Raw genomic sequence first — 25941 nt, 5'->3', positions numbered from 1 at the left:
TGTGCTTTTGCCAAATACATGTAAGGTCAATGACTTAGCCAATGCAGGATGGATGGAAAAAGAAGAGGTGAAGGCATAATCTTTTTGTTTGAACTGCTGGAGTCTTCAACATCGGGTATAAAAAAATGATAAAGTGCATCAGATGTTCAGTTCAGTCTATGCATGATGACGACAGCAAGCCGTAAATAGAATGCTTCAGAAAAGTAATCTAGAAAATTTAGGACATACAGAAGTGTGTGTCATCCATTAACAGCAAAAGGTCCTGACAAAAAGTGCTCTGAAATGGTAATCCACCTAGTCAAAACCTGATGCCATATTTCAGCTGAGGGAGACAGCTGGCTGCAGCAGCAATTAGGCACAACTAATAATATGGAATGTAAAATGAACGTTCATAGTATGCAAAAATGCATAATTAGGACTTAAGGTAGATAAATTTCTAGAGAACAGGAAAAAAATAGTTATGAAGATACCCCATGAGTCCTGTTCACATTCTGGATTGATTAATTTATTAAAAAATTTCAGTATTTTAGATGTCAATGTAATGTCCATCCCCATCAATCATCTTAAAGGTTTTACTAGGAAGTGCACAGATATATAAAAATACTTCAAACCCTCAGTTGCTATGACTTTTTGCATGCTTTTCCTTCTTGCCATTTTTGATCCAATTTATTTCCTCTAGAACTTTTTCTCCCAATTCTAAATCCTTATTTCCAGTATTTATAGTGCAATACAGTTATGAAAAGAATTTTCACATAGTTCTCTAATGAGTAAGTTTTTGCTTTCTTTTTAGCTGCCGGTAACCTGTATTTTATGTATGCCACCATGTGACTTAGTCTAGTATCAGACATTAAAAGCACAAAATAGTAGAAAGATTTCCTATGTTCACTCAGTACCAAGGTAATAGATATTCTACTCCTTTGACTGCAAATTATTTAGAGAAGGCAGGACTGGAGCAGTGCAAAACTTGTGGTTTGGGGAAAAGAATCAGAGTAGAAGAAGGCAGAACAAGGGCAAGCATGAGGAACCCAGGCCTGGGGAAGATGGCGGCTGTGGGCAGGTCTCAAGCTCCAAGTTGAGGCCTTGCAGTGAGACTTGCTTCATATCTGCCAGCTTCCTTTTGAAGCAATGTGAGCAGGCAGTTTCAGCACCCAGGTGGGTGGCTGGGAGGACAAACCTGCTAGCAGCTGCCCCAGCAGCGTCTCACACCTGTGTAACTGTCTGCCTGCAATCTGAAAGATTAACCTGGCACCCATTAATTAAGCACTTTCTTTAGCTGGAAAGCAGATGCTGTTCTTTCTTCTGTAGTCCCTATAATCTAATCCTTCAATACAGAATTCAATACAGTTGATGGGAGTTGTTTGGGGCTTTTTGTATGTTTGCTTGCTTGCTTGCTTGTTTGTTTATTTTCTCTGACATTTAATGTTTTCTCTAATTTTTCTTTGTAGGCAGTGTCCACAAGACTGGGAGTATTGTTCCTGTAAATGAATGTAGAATTAAATAAATAAATAAATAAATAAATAAATCATTTCTCTGCTGAACAGCTTTCCCATATTTGCAAGCCAATTGAACATTTCTTTGTGGTGGGGGTGGCACGCTGGACTTTGTGGAATCAGCTTCTAGCATTCAAAGGAGCCACTGGAAATGAAAGCGTGACTATACATCAGCATGCTGGCACCTTGTTTTAGCTGATGAAACAACAGTAAACCTCACAGCTTCAAGGTAAACTATGTCTGCCAAAACTACCTGAAGTTCATAAGAGTAATTGAGATCTACACCCAGAAGAATAATTAAAATATGCAAAACATCTATTGATCTTGAACATCTGGTGACTTGTCAGTAACCACAGATACACAAAACCAGCCTGTTTTAACATACTGTTAATTTGCAGTCTTTGATTAGATAGATTTTTTTAGTATGTGTCCGTAATAACTAAAAGGATCAGCCCTGCCATTCATTACATTCCTTTGAATAAATGACCTCTGTTTTCTATCCCAGCAGGGAAGTTTGTAACAGTGGATGTTCCTGTTGATAGAAGATTGATCTTTTCCAAGGGATGTTCTAAAAGATTAAGCAGGTATCTTTAGGCATGAGACTCAGGTCACCTCCATCCTGCAAGTAGCATGCTTGATTTTATTTCTGTTTTTGTTTTTAGATCTGCAGCTTCAGCCAAGACCTGTGTCTTTCAGACCACTGAATTTTATCTCTTCTACTAACTTGGAAAATATATAAGTCACAAGCTGCACTGATACATGAAAAAATAAATAGTGGAATATAGATGATAATGATTATACTCACGTCAAGTTGAAGAGAAAAATACCTGTCTCTATAGACATTTCATAGTTTATTGATCTTTGCAAGATTATTTTTTTTTCTCAGCCTCAAAATCTGCTGCAAAACAACTGACCTTTTCTTTTTAAATAATGTATATAATTTCTTTTTTGATGGACTAGAACCATACAGCCTGGTCATGCCCTATTAAATACTATTGATGGAAGCAGAGTACAACTTGAAGTAATGTCAGCCAAAGTATCTTTCTGTCAAATTACCATTTTGAAGTCTGAATAAACTATACGGTAAAGCAAAAAGAAAACCAAGCCCTACAAGTCAATCTAGAAAAAAAAAAAAAAAAAGGCAAAACCAACCAACCAAACTAACAAACGAAACCTGTGTGGCTATCTGGAAATTGACTTAGTTGCAGATTGTATTACAAGTTGAACATGGATTAAATTTGTTGAAAGATAGCTGAAGTTCACAAGATCTCAGAGCAATTTTAAATCTATTTAAGATGGTTTACTCACTGCAATGTTTGATAATGTCTGACCTTAGTGAAACATCCAAAGGAGATCTCTCTTAGTAGAGTTGCATTTTCAGTGGAGCACATTCATAGTGCATTGAAATTCTGGGTTTTGAGAATGGTTGCACTAAGCCCTGCAGAATGAAACCACTGAGTATCATAAACTCAAAAGTCCACGTATCAAGCTCTGTGACAGAAGGGTCTTGAATCCACCTTCTGCCCCTGGGCATGCAGGAGGCCCTAATAGTCATTGTGTTCTTGCTTCTTTTTGCTAATATCTATGCAAACTTGACTACTGCAGCCCACTCTGTCTGTGTAATGTATGTATAATTTTTTATTTATCACTTTAAACTCTGGCAATGATCGTGTCATAGTACTGTTTTTTCCTAAGAGACATGTAGTTTGAAAAGTAGGATATAGTCCCAAAACTGCTGCAAGACAAATGTTGAAGCAGTGATGGAGCCACTGTTTCAATCTTCCTGGGACTTGCTTTTAATTTTATTAGTTTAATATGAATATATGTTAGATGAGTTGCTTATTAGATCAGTTGAAATGCTAGAGCCTGTTACCTCTGTGGAGGAACTGATTATCTTAAACCCTTTCATTTCCAAATGGTATACTCCTTGTCCATTTTTAATTCAAAGCAGCTTTATTAATTCTTTCTATGGTAGTCCTCTGCGCTGCAATTACAGCATTAGCCTGAGCTTTTCAGACTTGATAACAGATTCTAATTTTATCCCATCTGTTTCATTGTAAGGATTTTTTTTCATGCCTGGAGGTGGCTTTTCCTTAATCATTTCTTCTGTACAAGATTGCTAGTAGGAGCTTAAAAGGCTTTTCTTCCTGCAAAGATCAACTGCTGGTTTCTTCTCCATCAGGACAATGTATCAGCAGTTCTCTGGATAAATTGTCTAGAAGGCAATCATTTGGAAGCTAGGAAAGTTGTTACCTTTTGATCTCTTTTCTTAAATGATATCACTGCAAAATTGCCCTAGCATACTGACATTAGATCTCTGCTGGGTTATCTTCTTGAGAGTAAAGATTACAGAAAGATTCTTTGTTTATTTGCCAAATTGAAACAAACAAAATTTGTTCTAAGGCCTCAGATATTCATGTGAACGTACCACTGCAGGTTCTGATGTGTGTGCGTACATGTGAAGCAACAAATGGATCCAGCTGACTAGTGGAAATGAACAGGAAATGAATGGATAGTTAAAAAAATAATAATCACAATTCCATTTCTTTAATAATTTTTAGTCATTTTTTTAGTAATTTTTAAATCCCTGTGAGATTTGCATTTTGTCTTTGCATTCGTTTTGACAATGGTATGGCTGACAGTACACCTAATTTTGACTAAGATGTTCAAAGAAGATAAAGTGGTTTAACTCAGGTTTTGGCTCTTCATGCCCATAGGTAGTCACCTAAATGATAATAAAAGATGGAAAATTCATGGAAGTTAATACTTCTGTGAAAGATAACTCCTGAAAGCTTTCATTTATCACTCATGCCCTTTCTGAATATATAGTTTCTGGAGACTACCACAGAGTCTTCAGCTATCCTTGTGAACTTGACGGGTCTATGAACTTCATAGGAAGTTAACTGTTCATCAGAATATACATTGGAAGGCTAGGGAATGAGGGCTGGTCTGCAGCTGCATGTATATCCCTTATCTGCAGATAGACGTCCTTAAAAATCCTTTTGGGAAAGTGAGTCGTGATAAGCTTGGAATTAAGCAAGTTCATTCTTCCTGTCTGAATGTAAAAATCAGAAAGTAGGAATGATTTCCAGCCATGTTGTCAATATTAACAAACTGGCAAATAGCTTTATATCTGGACATTCAAATGACACAGTCTTGATTTTGCCTCATTTTGATGTTACATTTGATACGGAGATATTCCTTAGTTGTATGGACTTTTAGGCAGTGATTACAACCTAAAGTATATACATACTGGCTGTAACAAGCCCTATGTGCTTGAATTTTTTAAACACATGTTTTGGATTTCTGTTGTGCCCTTGCCACAGGACTTTTTGTAGTAAATATATTTTATATATATATACATTTCTATTTAACCGGTTTGGGCATTGGTTGAGTTGGGCCACTCTGCCAGTTAAATTGATCACAATAGTTTTAACTATAAATAACTTTTATAAATAACTTTAAATACTTTTAATAGTTAAGATTATGATTGCATTTTTATATATGTATTCATATTTCAGATGATGCTTGTTTCACAGAAAGACAGGCAGTAAAATTAAGAACATATCCACAACCCATCTTCAAAATGGGGGGTGTCAGTCACTGCTTGAGCCAGGCTTTACAGCTCATTCAAATCAAATTTCTGTTCATCTAAATAGTCTGATATTTTTGAAGATCCTTCTCCATTTCAGATAGCTGGTATCATAAAAGTATTTTAGGTTGTTATTCAACAGTTATATGATCGTCAGGAGTTTCAAATAAACTACAGAAGCTATTGCAGTTTCTTCTTTACATTTTTTGTGGATTCTTAAAAACTCTGAGTTTCTCCCTGCTTCTCCCTAGTTGACCTTTAGGAACAAAAACAATATTGCAATGTTCATTATCTATTGGATAGAGTTCCAGTATAGCTATAATAACTCCACTGGCTTCTGTGATTTAAGTGTACATGTGTGCTCACCCTCAATATGAAGTTGTTAGTGAAAAGCTTTGATCACCCTTTTTTGACAAAGTAGTGCATCTCATTGTGAGATATGAAAAAGCAGGAATTACATAAATATTTCTCTTTCTACATTTTTAGAATAGTTTAAACTAAAAATTAATTTCTATGAAATTTATGATGCCTTAAGATCCTGCAGATGGCTATCCGTTTCTTTTTTTTTTCTTTTTTTCCTTTCCTTTTTTTTTTTTTTTCTTCACCATGTATTTAGGTTTTGGCACATTAAACCTCATACAGAAATTGCTGACTCAGAATTTTTTTAGTTTGGAACTGAGGAGCTCGAAAATAAATGTGGATCAAAAAAACATATGCCCTTTTGTACCACATCTGACTGGCACTATACCTATTGTATAGTTATACCAACTCTAGATTTATGTTAAATTATTCTCTGTATGCTATCATCTAAAAAACTGCTGCATTTAAGATCATTGTTCATCTAATACTCTCATGCATTTTTTGGAATCAAATTTTACCTGTCTTTCAACCATATGTTTAAACATGTCGTGTCTTGTAATATTCCTCCTCTAATGCTGATGTTGCAAGGTAGCATCTTTCTCAACAGAAGGTGAAATTATTAGTATACCTTATCAATGTATGAAAGTAAACACCATAGCCTACAGTATCCAGAAAATATCTGTCCTCCAGATTAATCAATAGGTTTTCATTTATAATTACACATTTTAGGACAATTTAGCCAGCTTTCATTCATGTGACAGTGCTCTTATTAGAGCTATTTTTTTTCAGATAATTTTTTTTTTGCAAGGCACTATATCAAATGTTTAGTGCAGTTCAGAAATATTATGTTTACTGCCTTTGCTTTGTCATGAATTATTTCACTGCCTCTCTTTACACTCACTTCCCCTTCAAAGTTTGCATCTAGTATGGAGTATCTTCTGCATGATAGTTAATGAGCATGTTTCTTTAATGAAACATTTCAATTTTGAGAACAGGTGGTCAAACATCTATTCCACTGACACAAGTAAAAAGCTGTCTTGGCTAGAAAATAAGTCTCTTGTATGTAAAATACAATACCTGCCATCACAAATTGAATGGAAAATGTTCTGAGTGTGTCACTTCAACAGTGGCTCTGCAGCCAAATTGTATCATGTGCATAGCTGTTTTGTTTGGAGTTTTTCCTTTATATTGGCAGCTGCTAAATAAAAGCCATTTCAATTTCCTTTTTTTTGCTGATTGAGTGGTTAGCTCTAAGTCCAGTTTCTAAACAGCATCTGGCACTTTTTATGCAGCTATAAAATATTTAAAAATAAGGTGAACTGCTTTTGGCAAGCCTGTTACTTGAAACCCAAAGGGAATTCTGGAGTCTATAGCACACTTTGTTATCTCTTTGCCAATGCAGCACATCTAGCAATATGAGACTGTCTCCTGTGTTAATATCAAGCAGTTGGAGAGAAACAGATGACCCTTGTCACCTGATACAGCATACTGCCCTGACTTTGGCCTGGCAGTTACTGAAGATTTCCTGATTAAACAAAATTCCAAGCAATTAAAGTTGAGATGCAGCGGAACACCTTGTCATGCTGTCATACTTTCTGTGACGGATCAAAGCATGACAGATTGTATATGGGCTGGAATACTGATTTCAGAAGGAGGATGGCCAACTTGAAAGCTAAAAAGTGTAAGGCCAGTCATTTGCTGGTGTGCTGCTACTCAAAAGACAAAAACGGGAATCATACTATTAAAAATGCCCGAACTCCTTGATTGTTTACTGTTACAAAAACAGGCAAGGCAGATGCTCACAATGGAGTGATGGTTAAAAAAATGATACATCAGGAAGCACAGAAATATGCAGCATCATGTGTTTGCTGCCACAGCAGCAGGTGCTTGGACTGACAAGTAAACAGAAAGAGAAGATTCACCTCTCAGGCAAAAAGTACCTAGGCAATGTGTCTCTAAAACTGTGTACTCAGCATTAGCAGGGTAGTGCCTACTGAGAAAAGTTCTTAGATGTAACAGCGCAGCAAAAAAATGGTTTGGTTTAATAAACTGTTTCTGTTTGGAAAGAGCACAGGCCTGATGCTCAGCTGGAGTAAGCTGGCATGGCTCCATTGAACCAGGGTTGCCAGGTTGCCAGCTTTAGGGATTTATCAATGCTCTCAATACTTTTGTGCTTTTATAACACATCTCTTTTTTTCTTTCTTTTTTTTTTTTTTTTTTTCTTCTTCTATTCCAGCTTTTACCTTCTGGTCCTTGCAGTTTTGCTTTCTCAGAACAGGTTGCCATGTCCCTTTTATCTCTGATGGGAAAGTGAGGCTACCTCTGAAAAAGATGGCAATCCCTAAGGCTTAAATATAGTTATCTGTTTCCTCTGTGATTCTTTCAGAGTCCCTGAACTGAGATAACTGCAGCACTGGCACAGAAAGCGAGATGCAGCTGTCCATATATGTTAGTGTATATGACACTTGCAGGGGAATGACAGAATTTCAGATTCATTAGATACATAGCTGCCCTGAGGTTGAAAGGAAACGGTATGGGGACAACGAGCCTGATGTATATCACCTCCTCTATTGTATCCTCCGTGTTATACCTTTGGAAAGCTTTGGGCATAGGTATCCCCCTTGGAAACTGTTATCTGTCACTGAGCTATAGACTTCATTTGTTTGCTGATAGGAGTATAGCAAATTAGTTTTTAAGCCTTGCATATAAAATAAAATCCAAAGTTCTCAATATTCATTCTTAAAGTCAATGGAGAAAAGGGAAAAAGATCGTTTTAAGTCAGTAAATTGAAGATTCTTATTTATTTTCCTAATATGCTCTCAGGTACGCTATAAAGGCATTGAAAGTGCTGGTTAGGGGCTATGGGCATGCATTCATCTCTCTCCTGTGTGTTTTCTAATGTAACCCTTTACAGGAAAAAAACTCAACAGTGAAGTCATTATGCCACTTCACTGTAGATGAGAGAAGTGATTCTGAGGTTTATTAACCCCTTGAGTAACCTAATATCATGTAGTATTTCCTATAAAAATGAACATTTAAAAAAAAAAAAAGAAAAAGTTGTGGCTTTCCCATGAGAAACACTCTTTTCCACTATCACGCTGGTGTGGAAAGGTTCAAGATCATGATAACATAAAATGTGTCCTCATGGAAATAGCACTTAGCAATTTATTCAGCACAACTTTTTATTTATAGTGGTATATAATGGAAAAGCATAAAATCAGCAGCTATCATTCCTTCGTGTATGGGTGCACACGCATAGGAAGTGGACAAAGAGAGACAGTACAGGCTGCTATCTAGATAACTATAATGTTGCCAGTTGAGGTGAGAAAATACAAGGCAGTATGAGTAATGAGTGAATATCCAAGTGCATCTGTGTCCGCTTTGTTTTGTTTTATTTGTGTTTTGAGGACGAAAAAAAAAAAGAAAAAAAAAGAAGAAAGGAAAGGAGAGAGAAGAGAGGAAAGGCACATAGCAAAGTAGGGTTGTGCTGCTTACCTATAATTTAAGAAATGCTTGTGATGCAGCTACTTGATTTTGCATCCTAAAGACAGAATACAAGTAAAGACAGAAGGCCAGTTTTGTAAACTGCCAGCATAACAAGAATAGCTGCTGCTGGAATCAAAATCTACCACCACACCAAAACTGTTCTGCTTCCCCCCTCCCAGTGCCTTCCCACGACTGCTGCCTGGACTCTTGTTCCTTTCTGCACTCTCCTGCCCACAGGTGACCCAGATTCTTTGCACCGCATTTAAAAACAACCACCTCCATGCCTAATAAAGATTGCAAGTCCTTAAATGTCAGCTCTGGTCTCATCCTAGAATAATTTATAGCATTCTGCCTTCTGCTTGGACTGATCGTCTGCTCAGAAACAGTTTTAGAAGTGACTTCCATTCCAGACTGAAGACGGAAATCCTGCTGCACTGGCCTTTGAGAAGACTGTTTTCTGTGCTGAAATAACTCTTCAATGCAAAACATGACAGGGAAATTAAAAAGCTTTTACCTCTCCCCGACAGAAAAAGAAAAACAAAACATTAAAAGAAGATGTGGAAGATGCTTTGTCTGTGCATGTGCACATATAAAACATACTTACAGATGTTTTATAAAGCACTTCTAAATGTTTATAAAACATCTGGATGTATGTCTGTAAAATGTCATAAAAATACATACTTTTTTTGTTTGTTTACTTTTCCTTTTGAGTTCTAAATGCTCAAGTTAACAACTCATAGAAAATATGATTTTAAACACTTCTGAAATTATGTTCTTCATTTGCTTGTGTATGTTCAATTTGTGAAAAAAAATTTTTTTGCTGCCATGGAAGACAGAATTCCAGTCTCTTACAGTAATGAAATTGATCCTTTCTGTGAGTGATTTTGGGATCAGAAAAGGTGAATTACACCTGTTTTACAGGTATTGAATCCTGTCCTGTCCAAAATCCTTCAAAAATCTGTTAAGAACATTTCTTTACTGAGCACTATATGAAAGAATCTACATGTTGGGGAGAATCTTCAGTTTATTGAAGAAATTTCATGGACTACAAACTTTTGATATTATGCTACTGTAGAATTCTCGTAGAGGGCTATCTGATAATACTGTGTTCAGAAAATATTGTAGTTCACATATTTTTATGTTTGACATTAAAAATCTTGAGAATTGTCTTATATGCTTTCTACAAGTGTTTGAAACACCTGTTTAATTTTTCCAAGAGTCATCTGGGAGATACATGAAGCTTATTTAAGTCTTTGAAATTATTCACAGAAGTCATTTATTACTTCTTTTGCAGAGGGATACAAGAAATCTCCCCCTTTCTTATTTTGATTGCTTCTTTTCCTTTATTATTATTCCCCTGTTGCACAGGTTTTTGAACTGCTGTGAAATATAAAGCTATTTTTATCACAGAAGTATATGCATAATGATATAAAACATATTTCAATTTATTTAGCCTTTTCTGGTATAAAGTCCAATTACAATCTTTAAAGTATATTCTAGCTGATATTATTCTTCCACAGAACTTTCAAGATACGTTTTATGATAAAGACTCATTTAAATATTGTACCTTGGATTTTTCTGATTTAAACGATCTGTAAAAGAGATACACTATTGTCAGTCACTGCTGTGTAGCTACCATATATATTTATGCTTAGGCTGTCTTTTCCATTTTTAATTATATTATCTGTGCATTGAACATTTACATTTTCATGAAACCAAACTCTACACATCATCATATGTATTTGTTTTATGTTCATGCACAATATTTTTTAATCACAATACTTATGGTTACAATAAACCTGGACCTAGTGAGGTACTTAGCCAAGAGATTACTTTTCAGCACTTGCAGCTGAGATATTGTGGTAGGATAGCTCACATGCTGTACTATGTTGCCAGGTCCAGGCAAAAGATGGCGTAGCCTGAATGCTGTGGAACCCTGAGGCAAACATCTGCACCTTTTAATGCTTTTAACACTGAAGAGCTGCCCTCCTGAAGTTTGTGCCTTGATGTGTTTATTCTGTAAAACTCTCCAGCTGGTAGAGGGAGGTTAGAAGACCTTTTGCCCCCACATTCAGTGCCCATCTCCTGCTCCAAGCTGCTCGATGGGCCTCATCTGTATTCTAAGACAATGGTGGCTTCTCTCCACCTTGGGTCCAAATGCAGAGGCTGAACACGAATATGAAATCTTCCAATTGTCCCTAGTTAAAACTGTAGCCATGGTCCTGGCCAGTGACCTGAGGAGATGCCACTGAAAGGCAGGGCTCAGCCTCCTGGCTATATCTGTGTCAAAGTCCCACATGAGGAGAAAGTGTTCTTCCTCTGGTTCAGCAGACAGCAGGACTGCACTTCCTGCACTTGGTGATAAGAGAAGTATTAACAGAGGTAATAACTCAAGCTGCCATTAAAGGCTGGGTGGTAAGGTCCTGGATACTTTTTATTTCACTTGTATTAGTTGTTCAGTCCAGTTTTGGGAAGTAGACAAATGAGACGGATGTTGTAGTTGGCAATTGTCTGGCAAAAATCACTTTGCTTTGAAAATAATTGTGTCTTCCAATTTTAGTGTTTGAATAATAATATGACACACATGCTTTCTCTGTCACTCTTCTTAAAAAAAAAAAAAAAAAAAAAAAAAACATGATCTCCACTTGTCAGTCTCTAGCTGTGTAACTTAAGACTTGTCCCAAATGCTTGCTGGTGAACAGTCTGTCTATCTTTCCGCCGTTGGCTGTGGCTTCTGTTCCTACCACAGCTAACAATTTTTATCCAACTGGGGAGGCCTCAGCTTTTCACTGTATACATTAATTTTGTCAGATACTTTTAAAATTGTGTCTCAGATGTCTTCCAGTCTCCTTCCCTGTGCTTTCGTAGCTGAAGATACTTACACATAGGAGTACTAAGTAACTGGTGGAGAAGCAGCTCAAGAAAGCCATGCTGGACATGATGCTGTTTGGCTGTATGCATGTTAGAAGGCAGTCAAGTCAGATAAGCAAAGTGGCATACAGATTGCAGTGGAGACGTTTCTCTTGTAGACAGGTAAATTTTCCTGTGACATGTCCTTGGAGAGGTAGGGTTAGCATTGTTCAGGCAGCTACCTATGACTAGGTGTTAGGAGAATAATCTTAATTTTCCAACACTCATCTAAACTTTTGAGATATTTTGGATGGGACCTACATACAAAATGTTCATCAGGTTCATTCTGAGTGGGTTTGCTCTCTTCACATGCTAAATATTCCTCGTGTTCATAGATATTTTTTTTTCTTGTGTATGTGTGTACAAAGTAGGTACCCCAGTTTTCTGTGTTTTATCTTGTTCTTTTATCAAGCTGGAGTGCTTGATTTATCTTGTACATTCTCTGCCACATATTAAAAGCTGCTCTGAGCAAATGTTGTTCACTGTCACTGTAATAACTAAGCCAACCAATATTAAACTTGGGATGTAACAGGTGTAAAATCAATCACTGTCCTTGAAGAAATGTAGCAATATCTTCCTGTTTCATTTCTCATAGGAAAAAAAGGTCTGGTAGGTCAGTCCTTTCCTCTTTTGGATTCATGACTGTGTATTGAAAAAATTACTAGGAAGTTGTTGTTCCCTTCTACAGACACAAAATTGAACCTTTTTCTGGGATGTGGCACAATCCTTAGGAGCTTCTTATTTGTGCAGGTTGTTTCAAATACGTTTTTCTCTTTAATAACTGTGTTCCTTCCTCCAAAGTATCTGGCACCATCTAATGATGGAGGCAGGTTATCACCCATAACTTACCTTTGTTTCACTTCCTCCACACTCATTTTCTGCTGAAGAGCTCTATTGGGATGACAGCTACATCTTCCCCTCTCCTTGCTCCTTTGCTGTGCTAGTCTGGAGGTTAAGAGGGGCTCTTACTCCCTTTTATGGTTCAGTAAGTGCTGTGGATCTATCCACACCAGTTGTTACTGTGTGTACATGAACTGTCTTTACTGAAAATACACGTGCTGTAGTAACCATCAGGAATGAAGATATTCCTGCAGTGTATGCAGCTGTCCCTGAGCTCCACTTCTGCAGTGAAAATGTGGTGTAGGAGCAATACACTGAATGAGAATCCGATGTTCAAAACAGTTTTCAGTTGTTTCATAATACGATTTTATTAAATGATCTGTCTATTGGCTTCATATTGCTTTATATTATTCTACCACCCTCATAAAATTCCTTTCTTCCTTGCCTGCCAGATGCATGGCATAGTCTCTGAACCACAGTAAAGATGACTCATAGTAGTTACTATGTATTTCTCTCTCTTCTCATTTCCTGCCTAAATAATAACAAACACTTTGGACCAAATTGAAGCTTGTAAGGTTTCTCTTCAAAATTTCAAGCTATTGTTTTTTATTTACTATTAGTAATGTTCCTTTTTATAATATTTTTTTAATGTAAGATTATTTTCTTCCATTTTGCTAAATGCTGGAATTCATATAAATATATAAAATAAAAAAGCAATCTAGAAAGAGTTCCAGTAACAGTAGTAGTCATGTCTCTACTGGTATTACGGATGCAAACTTATTTAAACAGAATGTACAGCATCTGTACCAGTTTTTGTTGTTATAGCTGTGGCTTTAATTTATTTTTGTAGGGTCGTTGTTGGTTTGTGGAAGTTTTATTTGCTAGTTTATTTAACTTATTTTCAAAACATGAGAACATTATGTGAGAATTCCGTTATTTCTAAGAATAACTAGAATTGATTTAATCCTCCAGAAATAAATATTTCTGAAATGCGAGAAGTGGCTAAGGCAAAAAGAGGGACAGGCTGGTCTATTAATCTTTATTTTGTTTCTTAGCTTGATAGATTGTTTTAGTGTTTCAGCCAGTTAGTTGCAACTAATAATGAAAAAGAAAGTCTATTAAAACACACCCACACAAAAAAAAACTACAGTGCTTTGTTTTGTGGTGGCGTATTGGCTAGTACTTGACAATAGCTGAGGTGACAGCTGCCAGTTCATTTTATAGTTGTTTGCTTTACCATTACATACAGCTGGCTGGAAATGTTCCGGCTGTTGTTACTTTACTAATAGGTGTAATTTAAAGTTGGTCTTTTTAAACTATTTGTTACTGAGTTCTGGACTGGTTTTACTATTTTTCTTCTGGGAAAAGAGCCTTTAACTAAGTATTGAGGGTTATTATTTTGTTCCTATGTAACTGAAACTTCTCCACCTGTCCACCCTTTCCATACCTGAATTCTTCTGTTATAAGGTTGAAAAGATACTTAGTTTCTACTATTCTAGGGCTGTCTTGGAGTTCTGCTGCATGGAGTCATAAAAAGCACAGCCTCCCTTCTTTCTGTTTTGCTTTCCCCTCCAACAATTATGCTTTTAAGCACAGCTGTTAGTATGATCTAAAGCTTGGTTTCTGAAGTATTAGAAACAGAAAATTTCTTTGAGTTTGTGAATCTGTGTCAATTATGGTGCTAAACAATTTTACTAATATTAATATCCAATGAGTTGAGAATATTCTTTCAATACTCAGGATTCACTGTGTTAGAAAAGAGAAACAGACCTAGGTCACTAGCTGGGATTAGTCACAGCAATTATGAACAGTGCTAGGGATTAACAAATGTGAAGTATTTGAAAGCTTTCAATTGGTTCCTGTCTACATATTGAAGCCTTGCATAAAATCATGCATAATGGCAAACATATGTATAAAATGGAGATCTGTATGTTCATAATTAAAAAAAAAAAAAGACAACAAAAAGATCACAAAAAGAAAATAAAAAGTTTTCTGTAAGAAAGAAAGTAGCATTATCAAAATGGAAAAGATAACAGTAAGGACTTGGGCCAGAATTAGAAACTGGCTGAGATTAAGTATTACTTCTGGTAATGCATATTTCTTAGGAAGAGCTTTGATTAATCAGTTCTAAAAATCAGTGTTTAGTAATTCATGTATAGTTTCTTGCACACCACCAGTACAAAGCAAGCTTCATTGCTGTTGGTAGTACATAACACTTCCATGAAATGTGAATGGTGATATTTACAGAAATCACAGCAATACTCACCCAGATAGAGGTAAATTCACTTACAGTCTTTCAAAAATTAAACTACTTTCAGGTCACTGTGATGCCAATAATATCTTTACCATAAAATATTCTGAATGACTCATAAACATTAGAATAACATTCTGACATTTACCTATTCTAAGCTTCAAAGATTGGGATCTGAGAGGAAACTTTGTTTTTGTAACAGGGCAGGCTTGAAGACCCAGCACAAGGACACAGAACTCCTCTCTTGAGTCATTCCGATATCAGATGCTGGAACTCTGATTAAAGAAACGAGGTAATTATTACTGAGTCATAGAAACAAGTGCTGTTGTTGACTCCTGTGAGGCTTCAAAAAAAGGAACTGGAGCCTTGTGTGGTAGAAATAAGGTTTTAAGATGAAGGTTGTGTAAACACAGCTATAAGGCTAGTCAAGTTTTGGGGAAGAAATGTGAGATTTTTCCTTTAATTATTGTAGAAATTGCCCCAAAATTTAGTATGACCTTTGAGTGATATGGTACAAGCTTGTTAGCTAGCACCTGTGATGGGCTGGAAAGAGAATTTTGTTCATGTTTGTTCACAAAAATGTGGAACACGCAAGTAGTCTGAGGTCTTCTTTCTACTGCCTTGAAGCTTGGAGGGAAAAAGTAGGGGTGAAACATACTGGATGTATTTATATTTTCTTTAATGCATTCACTTATTTTTGGTGTTTCTCTAATTATGGAAAATAAGGAGTTTCACAGAGTATCACTTTTTCTAGTAACTGATCAGTTAACTCGGAATATCTTAGAATATCTCATTTTAATAATGTTTCACAATTCATAAATTGGATAACAGTGTCATAAACTGTAATAGACCACTTCCCATTTTAGTACTGTGAAGTAGTGAAGGATGTTCCACTAGTAGCAGAGATACTATCTCTGTGTCTTTGTTCCAGGGATCTTGCCTGGCAGGTCACATAGTGTATCCTTGTCTGCATATCTTAAGTGCTGTATGACTTGTTTTTCATTTATGGGTCTTCCCTATTGTTAATTAAACTAAAAATAACATCTCAGATTCATAACAGCTTTGCTGTTTTAATATCCAACTTTTCTACTTCTCTGTCCCTAATCAGAACAATTGAATGCCCTAAGGAAAAATAAACCATCTCAGCCTTTGTAGGACTGATTTTTATTTGGAAATTGTCAGAGCACAAAATACTGCCTGTGCTGTTATAATGATCCATGCAGGAGGAAGCAGATCTTGGCTCCAGGGAAGGCCGACCTATTTAATAGAAAGATTGGCGTGCCCAAGGAAGCCATTTTTTAAGCAGATTGAGGTTGCTGTGATCTGCAGGGATATGTGTGTTAGAACTAATAAGTTATCACCATACCCATGATGCTTTCCTCCTGATTGTTTTGTTTTAATTCCAGCAGAAAACACAGACAGTCCCTCAACAGTGTTGACCTGCTGGGTTTATGGCCCCAGGTAGCCAAACACTTCAGATTACTCATTTTAAAACATATTGCTTACAACCTGGATGCGAGGAGAAAACTTAAAAGTTGTGAAGCTTGAGAGACAAAAGGAGAGCAGCAAAGATGAAACACCAGTCAGATTTTTTTCCACTTGGAGTAACTGAGTAATTGCAACCTAGCCAAATCTTTGCAATGAAAATAATTTGTCTCTACACCAGACAGCTGCTGTCTTCATGCTCCTATGGTGGTGCCATTTGTGTTACAAATGTCCAGTCGCAGTGTTCTTGGGCTTCTCTAAATTTGCTTGAATATCAATGAACATGCACTTCTTCAATGCTGACCAACCTAGCCTATATTTTATTTCCTACCTTTTATACAGGCGGGAACTTCAAGGACTCCAAACAAAACAGGAATGTGGCCACCTGGTAGTGAAACAAAAACAATGATTAATAAAACACATCCCATCAGGCAACCCCTTGAAATTGCTTACATTATTTCTGCTTCATAGTTGAGAGAGACAGTATTACCATGATGAGTCCTGAATTATTTCATTAAATTTTCCTCACTCTGTTCAATCTTTAAAAATTAATTACCAATTCCTCATTCTGTCCATTAGTGAAAACCTACATAAATTATATGAAAGTGCTACTCAAATCCTGTTTTTTTTTTTTAGTTTTTTTTAGAGGTCTATTCTTATGAAATACTCTAAGAAAATTGCTGTGTTTAAGTTGGTGATATGGTTTCTTTCCATAATGAGTATAAAGAAATATTAAAATGTACTTGTTTAAAAAACAAACAGAATAATGTGTTTTAAAATTGTATGCCTATACGGAGCGGGGCGGGGGGGGGGGGGGAACAACCATGTTCTGTCTGTATGAGTGCACCTAGGAATCTAACAGTTTTCTGATCCAAAGCTCATAGAATAGGGAGCATTAGATGATAGGCTGGTGAAAGTTAGTATCTCATCTTTACTTTTCCTGTCCCCATAGGATCGTATCCTATAAAATTCCCACTCTTAATTTCTATAACTTCAAAGAATATAAATGTGAGAGTTCTGTGTGGTGTATTGCTGTGGGTTATTCTATTGTATTGGAGGCAATTTGGAAAACCTCAACATACCTCATTAACCAATTGTTCAATTCTGTCTTATTAGAAGCTTTAGAGGTTTTGTTCTTTATTATTCTTTTAAATACTATTGAAGCATCATAGTACCCCAGTTCCTACTTACCATGGCAAACTCTTCTTAAGAGTTTGAAGGACTAAGCTGAGCCAGTTTGAAGGACTGAGCTGGGAGTCAATGTTATTTCAGTCTCTGTTCCATGAAGTTTAAGGGGTACCTTGGACTTAGTAGGCTGTCCATCATTGCAATACCAATACCTAGAATGTTTCTCCTGTAATTCATATAACAATTATATTAAAAGCTTTGCTAATAGTCTGTTTAAGGGCTTTATATTTTAAGTTTCTGGGCACTTTAACTCCTTTATTACAAAATTACAATTTTTGTATTTGAGGGGGATTTTCTTTATGAAATAAAATGCATGCTTTCAGAGGAGGCAGAATTCAAATGTGAATTATGATATCTCTTGGGCTGAATCAGGATTCTTGAGGGAAAAGGGAACCGAGTTAAATGCATAACTGCTGGTAGATAGATTCATCTACTTTTCTCTTAGGGCAAAGAAGCAGTAACTTACATTTATTATTGCAATGCAGATTTTAAGTCCCTTTAGTCTGATCTCATACTCTTCCAAGTTTTTGGAGCGGATCTGGTGACAACATCCAGGGCTACCTTTAAACTAGCGGAATCATACTTCTTTCTTCCAGATAAGGACTTGTATTTAAAATAAAAACTGTGTATGTACACTTCTAACCTGACTACATGATTTGTCCTAGACCTTGGCATCTTCTCAATCAGTCAGTCATTAGCATTTATATAACACCCCTCCTACAGGGTGAAGTTTCACAAACCATAGCTAAGCAAACTCAAACAACTTAGCATGATTTTAATTTGATTTGTTTCAGGGAGTCCTGAGTCTCATTCTAACAACAGAATGGAGCTGTGAAAATATTACTCTGTTTTTTAGTCTTATCTCATTTATGCCTTTAAGAAGAATGGAACATCCAAAGTAAGTGAAGACCCTTTTTTATAAGGAAAACAGAGAGACTGCACATATAAGGATAGTGTGTTCCCAGGATGGAGAATGGGATTTGATGTCACTTGGACTATGTTGGATTCGATATTTACCCATTTTTCAAGTTAACAGAAACCTTGGGTCAAACCTTACCATCCACCCTCAGATAGCAAATCCTACTTGTATTTGCATTGGGAAGTTAAAAATACTAATACTAAAAGAAACTGAATAGGGATTAGGTATAGAATTTAAGAGCATAGTAATGCACAGTAAACTAGTTTATACATCTAAAGTAATAGTTTTTTGGCACTTGTATGTGCCATCAAAATAAATAGTTGGCAAATATGCAGTTGTAGTTAGTCAGATCCAAGATAGTTCTCAACGATCTATCTATGGTGTTTCTATGAAAACAACATGGCTACAGTGATGTATATCTGGAGAATTGTACAAAGTAAAACTGAGAAATAAAACCCACTATAAGAACATGAAGGTGTTCTTGCATAATCAAAATTATGTTAAGTAAAGGCAACCAACTGTTTATGGTTTGGATCATCAGTTTTAGGTAAATTATGTATCACATATTGGTTCTGTGTTATTGCCCCCCCCCCAAAAAAAAAAAAAAAAAAGAGGCTTGAATAAACTCAAAGCTTATTTTCTCCGTCCTAATGTATCAGCTGAACTGCAAGAAAATGTGTGTAGTAAGGATAGGAAGGAGCTGAATTTTTATCCTGATGGAGAACGATCAGTCTAAGAATGCCATTTTAAAAAAAAAAAAAAAAGCTAATTTAGCAGCAAAGATCAACATACTTCAAACTATGTGAAAACCTGGGTGATTAAAAGTTGCCATCTCATATTGCAGGTACATATTGGGGATTTCAAATTGGTTCTCAGTGAAAATGTTGCCACATTTTTTTTTTTTTCCCTATTCCATATTGGATGTATGAGACATGACATTCATAACTAATCTTATACTCTTTAAATTAGCTTAGGACCCTCTTCATGTATGCATCAATCTTCAGAAAGGTATGGACAATTTATAAGTCAATGGTCTTGCTGCAAGAAAGCAAAGAAATAGAGCAATAAAGTTCCTTAGAAAAAGCTTTCTCAGAAAATGGACTTCTGCCCCTGTAGGTAAGGACAATTCTGAGTTCAAACCATCTGATAGTATGATGGATAATGACTTCATTGCATGCACTGGTGTAAGTTTGGTCCAAAGGAACCATCTAACTGTATGAGCTTTCAGTTCTCAGAGAATGAAGAAATGAACACAACGTGTTACTACTTCTTTAATCAGGTCCAAGCTCCCAGTACCTGAGGTTCCCTCCTGTCATAGATGGATATCATTAATGACCCATTGGATCAAATAAATTAATATTCTGACAGGAAAATCCATGGGAGGAGGGAGGAAAGGAGGGAAGTCAGACATTAGAAGGGGAATAGGCCATTAAGGAACCTTGGGATCCTTGTAGGAGTGGTACGTGGTACCCGTGGTGACTGATTTCATTTGGAAAGTTCTTGTTCTTCCTGCTCTTCATGACTCTTACTTGTGTCTTATATGTCATTATATCGTATCAGTGTTTGAAAGCAAGAAAGGGATGGTGCTTGCAATCTTATTTTTCAAATGACAATATTGACAATACTGTGATGTCAGTTTAAATGGTATATGGCACTACCTTTCTCATTTATGTCGAGTGGAGCTCTGGCCCTAGTGCGGCCAGCATGAGTCTGTTCTTTCGTTAACAGACTTGGGGCTTAATATACATGTAGCCTAAACAAGAATATCTGTTGAACTGATGGTATGTTCGTTAGCACAGCTATAACTTGGCCAAATAGAAATAATTATGAGGCAGGTCAATGTCATGAAATCTACTGTTAGGGGAAAATGGAAGATCCCTCATCTCTTCCTAAGAAAGAAAGGGCAACTCAATCTTTAAGTCAAAAAAAAAAAAAAACAAACAAAAAACACCCTGTAGTAATACCTTTTACATAGTACAGCAGTGTACTTTGTTTTTGAGCAGCTTGTGATTTATATTACAATTTTTTTTATTATTTAAAATAATAATAAAAAAAATCCATTAAACTTCCTAGGCATACTATTTAGAATAGTTATCTAGTTGTTGCATAATTGTGAAGTTTTAAGGATTTTTCCACTTCTATTTAGAACATATGTACACTAAAAGCACCTTAAACAGCTTTTCCTTTTATAAATTTAAAATGTTAATTTGTTGCCTGGACTCCTCTTGCATTTGTACGAGGTAAGAAAAATAAAAGTATTATATAACTGCTTTAACTACTTTTTTTTCTACTGCAACGTGTCTCAGCAGAATAACTTTGCAATATTTATGTGTAATGTGTATTAAGTATATCCTTTTGTACTTCTATGCACACTGTTCTAAATTAGAACTAAACTAGAAAGAGTTTTTTCTTTTTTTGTACTAAGATTAATAAAATTTTATTCAACAAGTAGAGATGTTAGTCTAGAATGCTAACTTTGTCTTAATCTGTTATGAGTTAAAATCATAGTTTGCTTTAGCTGACTAGAAAAAAGGGTAAATTTTGAACTCCACATCATAGTCCAATTGGGTAAAAAAAAAAAAAAGTTTCAAAACACAGCCTTTCTAATATTGTTTTGTAGGGGATGATATGGGTTGAAAATACAGCTTTAAACTTGGTGCAAAATGTACATACACACTCAAGTATAGGTTCTGCTGTTCACTTTCTGTCCAACCTCTATCTTTCATATTCTCTGGTCATATATCTTTCTGCTGTACGTGTTATAGCTGCATGTATATGCAACTTTTCAGTACTTGAAGGGGGCTTATAAAAAAGATGGAGAGCAACTGTTTGCTCAATCAGCTATGGACAGGACAAGGGGGAAAGATTTTAAACTAAACGAGGAGAGATGTAGGTTAGAGGTTAGAAAGAAATTTTTCACTCAGAGGGTGGTGAGGCACTGAAACAGGTTGCCCAGAGAGGTCATGGATGCCCCATCCCTGAAGGTGTTCAAGACCAGGTTAGATGAGGCAACCTGATCTAGTGGGCGGCATCCCTGCCTATGGCAGGGGGTTGTAACTAGATGATCTTTGAGGTCCCTTCCAACCCAAGCCATTCTATGATCTCTCGTGTAGTCTCTGACTTGACTTTTCCGATGCATATTTTAGGTGACCACACAAAGGGAGACTGACAGGGCTCCTGCTAGCAGAGAGGAGAGTGGAACTGGCTAATAAGTTTGTGATCGTGACCAAAACTTCAGTACTTACTCAGGCATTGTATAGGATTTGACACTGTTGAAATACATTGGAATGCTGTAAGCATAGAGGACTGAGATTAAAGTGTGAATTCAGTGCTTATGAGCTATGTGAGCATCCCTCAAGGCACTTTAACTAGCTCAGACAAACAAACACCACTAAATATGATGTGGAAAAAAGGCACTGTTAAAGTAGAGTTTGTTTAGTACTTTTGGTTAATCTGCTTTATGTTATTCTTGGAGGAAAAAAATGTCCTGGTGTCACGACACAAAGGAGGCTGTAAAGAACAAAGTTAACTATAATTCCAGTAGAAGCATGTCTGGGATGATGTCAGAAATGTAAATACATCCTTGACCTTATCTGTATTTATTCTTGGCTGCTGCATTAAGGAATGAAATAATGCACCAGAAGATACTTGCTGTAATTGCAAGTAGCTGGGCGGAGGGGGGGGGAGGGTAATGGGAAATAGGTGTCTAAAGGTGTTGGACTATCACAGTTGAGTCAGAATAATGGGATACACAAATAACAGTTTAAAGTCAAAGCCAGGAATGATTCAAAACATTTGATAACCAACACATATAAGGTATTTGCCTTTTGGGTAAGTTTTAGATGCATATGCAAGTTTCTTTATTTGTTATGGTCATTGCAGGGGTTTCCTTCTGAGGTAGGTGAAATGGGATGATCATATAAACAACTTGCTCAAGCATGTGCAGGTAGCCAGTGTGTGTGTGTATATATATATATGTTTTAAGCCAATATTCAGTTAACATGCTGTACTATCATAAAAAGATAAGCTTTTTTTTTTTTTTTTTTGGGGGGGGTCTGGAGGAGAAGGGCACGAACTAGAAAGACTTGCTAAATTGCATTTTTCTAAGTTTTGTCTCAGTTGATTTGAAAGTGAGTCAAGGTTCTATGTTTTAGTAACATTTTTTTCTTAATGAAACATGATAATATTTTACCTAAGTACTACTCAGGTAAAGAAGACAACGTAAAATAGAAATCTCTCTGACATCTTAAAGATGTAACTAAAATCAGTGTAATGTATACTACATTATTTTTGAAGTAATATATTTAAAATATGGGTAACAGAACATTTTTTGATCCAAATGATTATACTACACAAACTAAATATAGTTAGCCAGAATGACCAAGTATGAAAAAAAAAAAAAAAATTGTGTGGAACTTCCCATCTCTTGAACATGTCTGTTCTAAGTCTCAAAAACAGTAGGTGAAAAGCAAGTAGTTATTGTATTTTGGTATTTTAATTTATATTGTATTACCCAATGCTGTTGTTTTTATGTCTGAAAGTGTCAACATCAAAAATAAAATAAATAAATAAAATTTAAAAATGGGGTGAAAGAATCCACTGTTGAAAAGATAAATGGACTGAGCAGTGTTGATGAATAGATTAACAAATTAATTTGTTAAAGTCCTGAAGATATTAGTGACAACCTCTTACACTTCATTTTGCTCTCACCTTGTGGTGGCAAATTCCATGTCTAATAAAAGTTTTTAGTGTTTAAGGGAAAACTAATAATTAAGAATGGAATTAAGGTGAGACAAATAATCGCTTCTATATTGAGCCTAGTGATACTAAATAACAATGGTTGTCTCATAACTGAGTGGTAATTCCTCTTGATTGGGACTCTGTCTTGCTTTTCATGATTAGCAGCCCCTGCTACATACTGTCATGTGGGGAGGCTGGAAAATGAACAGTCTTTTTTTATTTCAGCATTACCTGTTTGTAACACAACTGTTCTTAATTCTTGGTGTCTGCTGCACTGGAGAAGATGGGAATTGAGGTACTGCCCTGGGTTTGGGTGAAGTGATAGAGAACATTTCTCCACTTCAGGATTTCTTTGAGGTAGAGCTTATTGTCAGTACCACATCCTGCCTGGCATACATATACTTCAAACAGAGGTAAAATATTTTCCAAGAGAAAATGAGCTTCTAAAGTGGTAAACCAGGAAGTCTAATGTGATTAACAATTAAACAGAAAAACAATGCCAACAAAATTATTTTTTAGACTTCTGAATACTGTTAGTCTTCCCTTTTTAATATAAACAGGGTAGTCTTGTTTGAGTTATCCCCTTCTTGTTGAACCTGTGTATCTTACTGTTCTGTAGGATGTTGCAGTTTCATTGCAGAATTGAGCAGACAGAGGGAACACTTAAGTATGGCCTAGAAGCAAACTTTCCTAGCTAACACCAAAGTGCTGAGACAAACTGTTGTAATTCAGAATAAAATTAATGCAAAATACCAAAACTTTAACTTGCAAGTACAAGCAAAAGTAGATTATTCCATTAGTTTAGCTGGTGCAGCTTCTTAGCTGTAGGCAGGCTTGTGAGTGTGTTCAACTTAGAATCATAGAATCATTAAGGTTGGAAAAGACCTCCAAGATCATCTGGTCCAACCATTCCCCTACTACCAACGTCACCCACTAAACCACGTCCCTCAGCACCACGTCCACTTTCCTTAAACACCCTCAGGGACAGTGACTCCACCACTTCCTTGGGCAACCTGTTCTAATGGCTGACTACTCTTTCTGTGAAGACGTCTTCTAATTTCCAACCTGAGCCTCCCCTGGCACAACTTGAGGCCATTCCCTCTAGTCCTGTCACTAGTTGTGAGTGTGCTCTTTGGATAAACCTGGAGGGTAACCTGTTGTGGTTGTTCAAAGTAAGCTGTATCACTGTGCAACTTTGTCTTTTGAAGCAAACCAAATATACATCATTTCATTCACTTGAATAATTAAGCAACCTTGTATTTTTAATAACTTCTCATCTATTAGAAAATAGCACTAGAACGTATCAGATAAGTAAACACTGTCTTTAACTGCTTATTAACAGAATAAAGATACTTACAGGAAACATAATATTGCTTTACGGTTGGGTATAAAATAGTCTACTAGTGTTTTTTTGTTTGTTTGTTTCTTTTTTTTTTTTTTTTGAAGTAGATTTATACTTTGGAAGCAAAAGATTCTTAGTTTTTCTCTGAAGTAGAAATAATCAAATACTCCTGTGTTTTTGGAAGAACAATGTAAAATATGCTTTTTCCTGGAGTTGTGATGTGTCTGAAATTTTTCCATGGAGATGCTGCTGGTAGTTCATACTGGGGAAAAAATGCTTTTTTCCCCTGTAGGGTTTATACATTAATGCTTTTTTTTCTTTTTCCCAAGAAGATCCACATCTCCATTTTTCTGGAAAGTCTTTTAATTAAAAGGATTGCGATGCTCTGCAGACACTTCATCATTCTAAATGAAATGTCAATTTGCTTTTGTTTCTGTTCGCAAAGCTTTTTTTTTTTTTTTTTTTTTTCTGTAGTGTAACCAAAGGAGAGGGAGGTGCCCTAAAAAGTTTTTACAATGGACATGTATATTTGATCAATCTGTCTGCAACAAAGCAAGATTTCAAAGAACCATTTGAGAAAAGAAATTAGAGGATAATTCAGAAGTGTCTTAAAATCCTCAAACTATACTTTTGAGGTAAGAACTCAACTATGAAATACTATTAGTATTATTGTGAAATATTAGCTGCTTCTGGCAGAGGTGAACATAAGGATTGTTCTTGACCACAAAAGTATCAGTGGTGTTCTCTAGCACTTCAGTTGTCTCAAAGATTTTTTCAGGAACCTATTTTTCACTACACTGGGTGATGACAGCACAAACCTATTTGTCACTTTGAGTGACAAATAATATCCACCACTAGAGACTTCTTGGTTGTATTTCGTTTGTAAATCACAGAAACAAGAATGCATATTTGAAACTCCCCACAGAGTGATTTCAACATATCGTTATTTCTCTACTGTACTAGGCTAGTTTTATATAGTACATACATATGATTGCAAACAAGAAGTGTTTGAGATGTTTTCCTTCACAGTTGGTGTAAGTATGCTCTCAAACCTACTGAGGAAAATGTGGGACTGCTCTTTCTCACTTTCAATTGAAATGTTTTGTAGACAGTGGAATAAAAATCTCAGAAGATACGCCTATTACTCTTGGAAAAAAAAAATCTGGTTGGGAAAAGTAATACCACAGCATCTGCAGCATAGAAATACTTTAACGGAAACTTTATAGTAGAGCCAGCATTAAGTCTCAAAGCAGTAAGGACTGCTTTCATTATATCACACAGATGATTTGATTGCTTTGTAAAGCTGGGGGCTCCGTGATGAAATGGAGACATTGTAGG

At 36.1% G+C, this 25941-nt stretch overlaps 1 long non-coding RNA gene across 1 annotated transcript; it reads left to right on the top strand.

Annotated features, from left to right (window-relative positions):
* Nucleotides 1-15009: 15009 nt before the first annotated feature.
* LOC308199826 lies at nt 15010-25234 on the top strand. The gene is made up of 3 exons (XR_013954996.1): nt 15010-15221; nt 18397-18500; nt 25078-25234. It is a non-coding gene; the product is annotated as an uncharacterized lncRNA (long non-coding RNA).
* The last annotated feature ends 707 nt before the right edge of the window (nt 25235-25941 follow it).

Source organism: Anser brachyrhynchus (genome assembly GCF_964034855.1).
Source record: "Anser brachyrhynchus genome assembly, chromosome: 1".
Taxonomy (NCBI): Eukaryota; Metazoa; Chordata; class Aves; order Anseriformes; family Anatidae; genus Anser; species Anser brachyrhynchus.
This window is presented reverse-complemented; position numbering and strand designations above follow the sequence as displayed.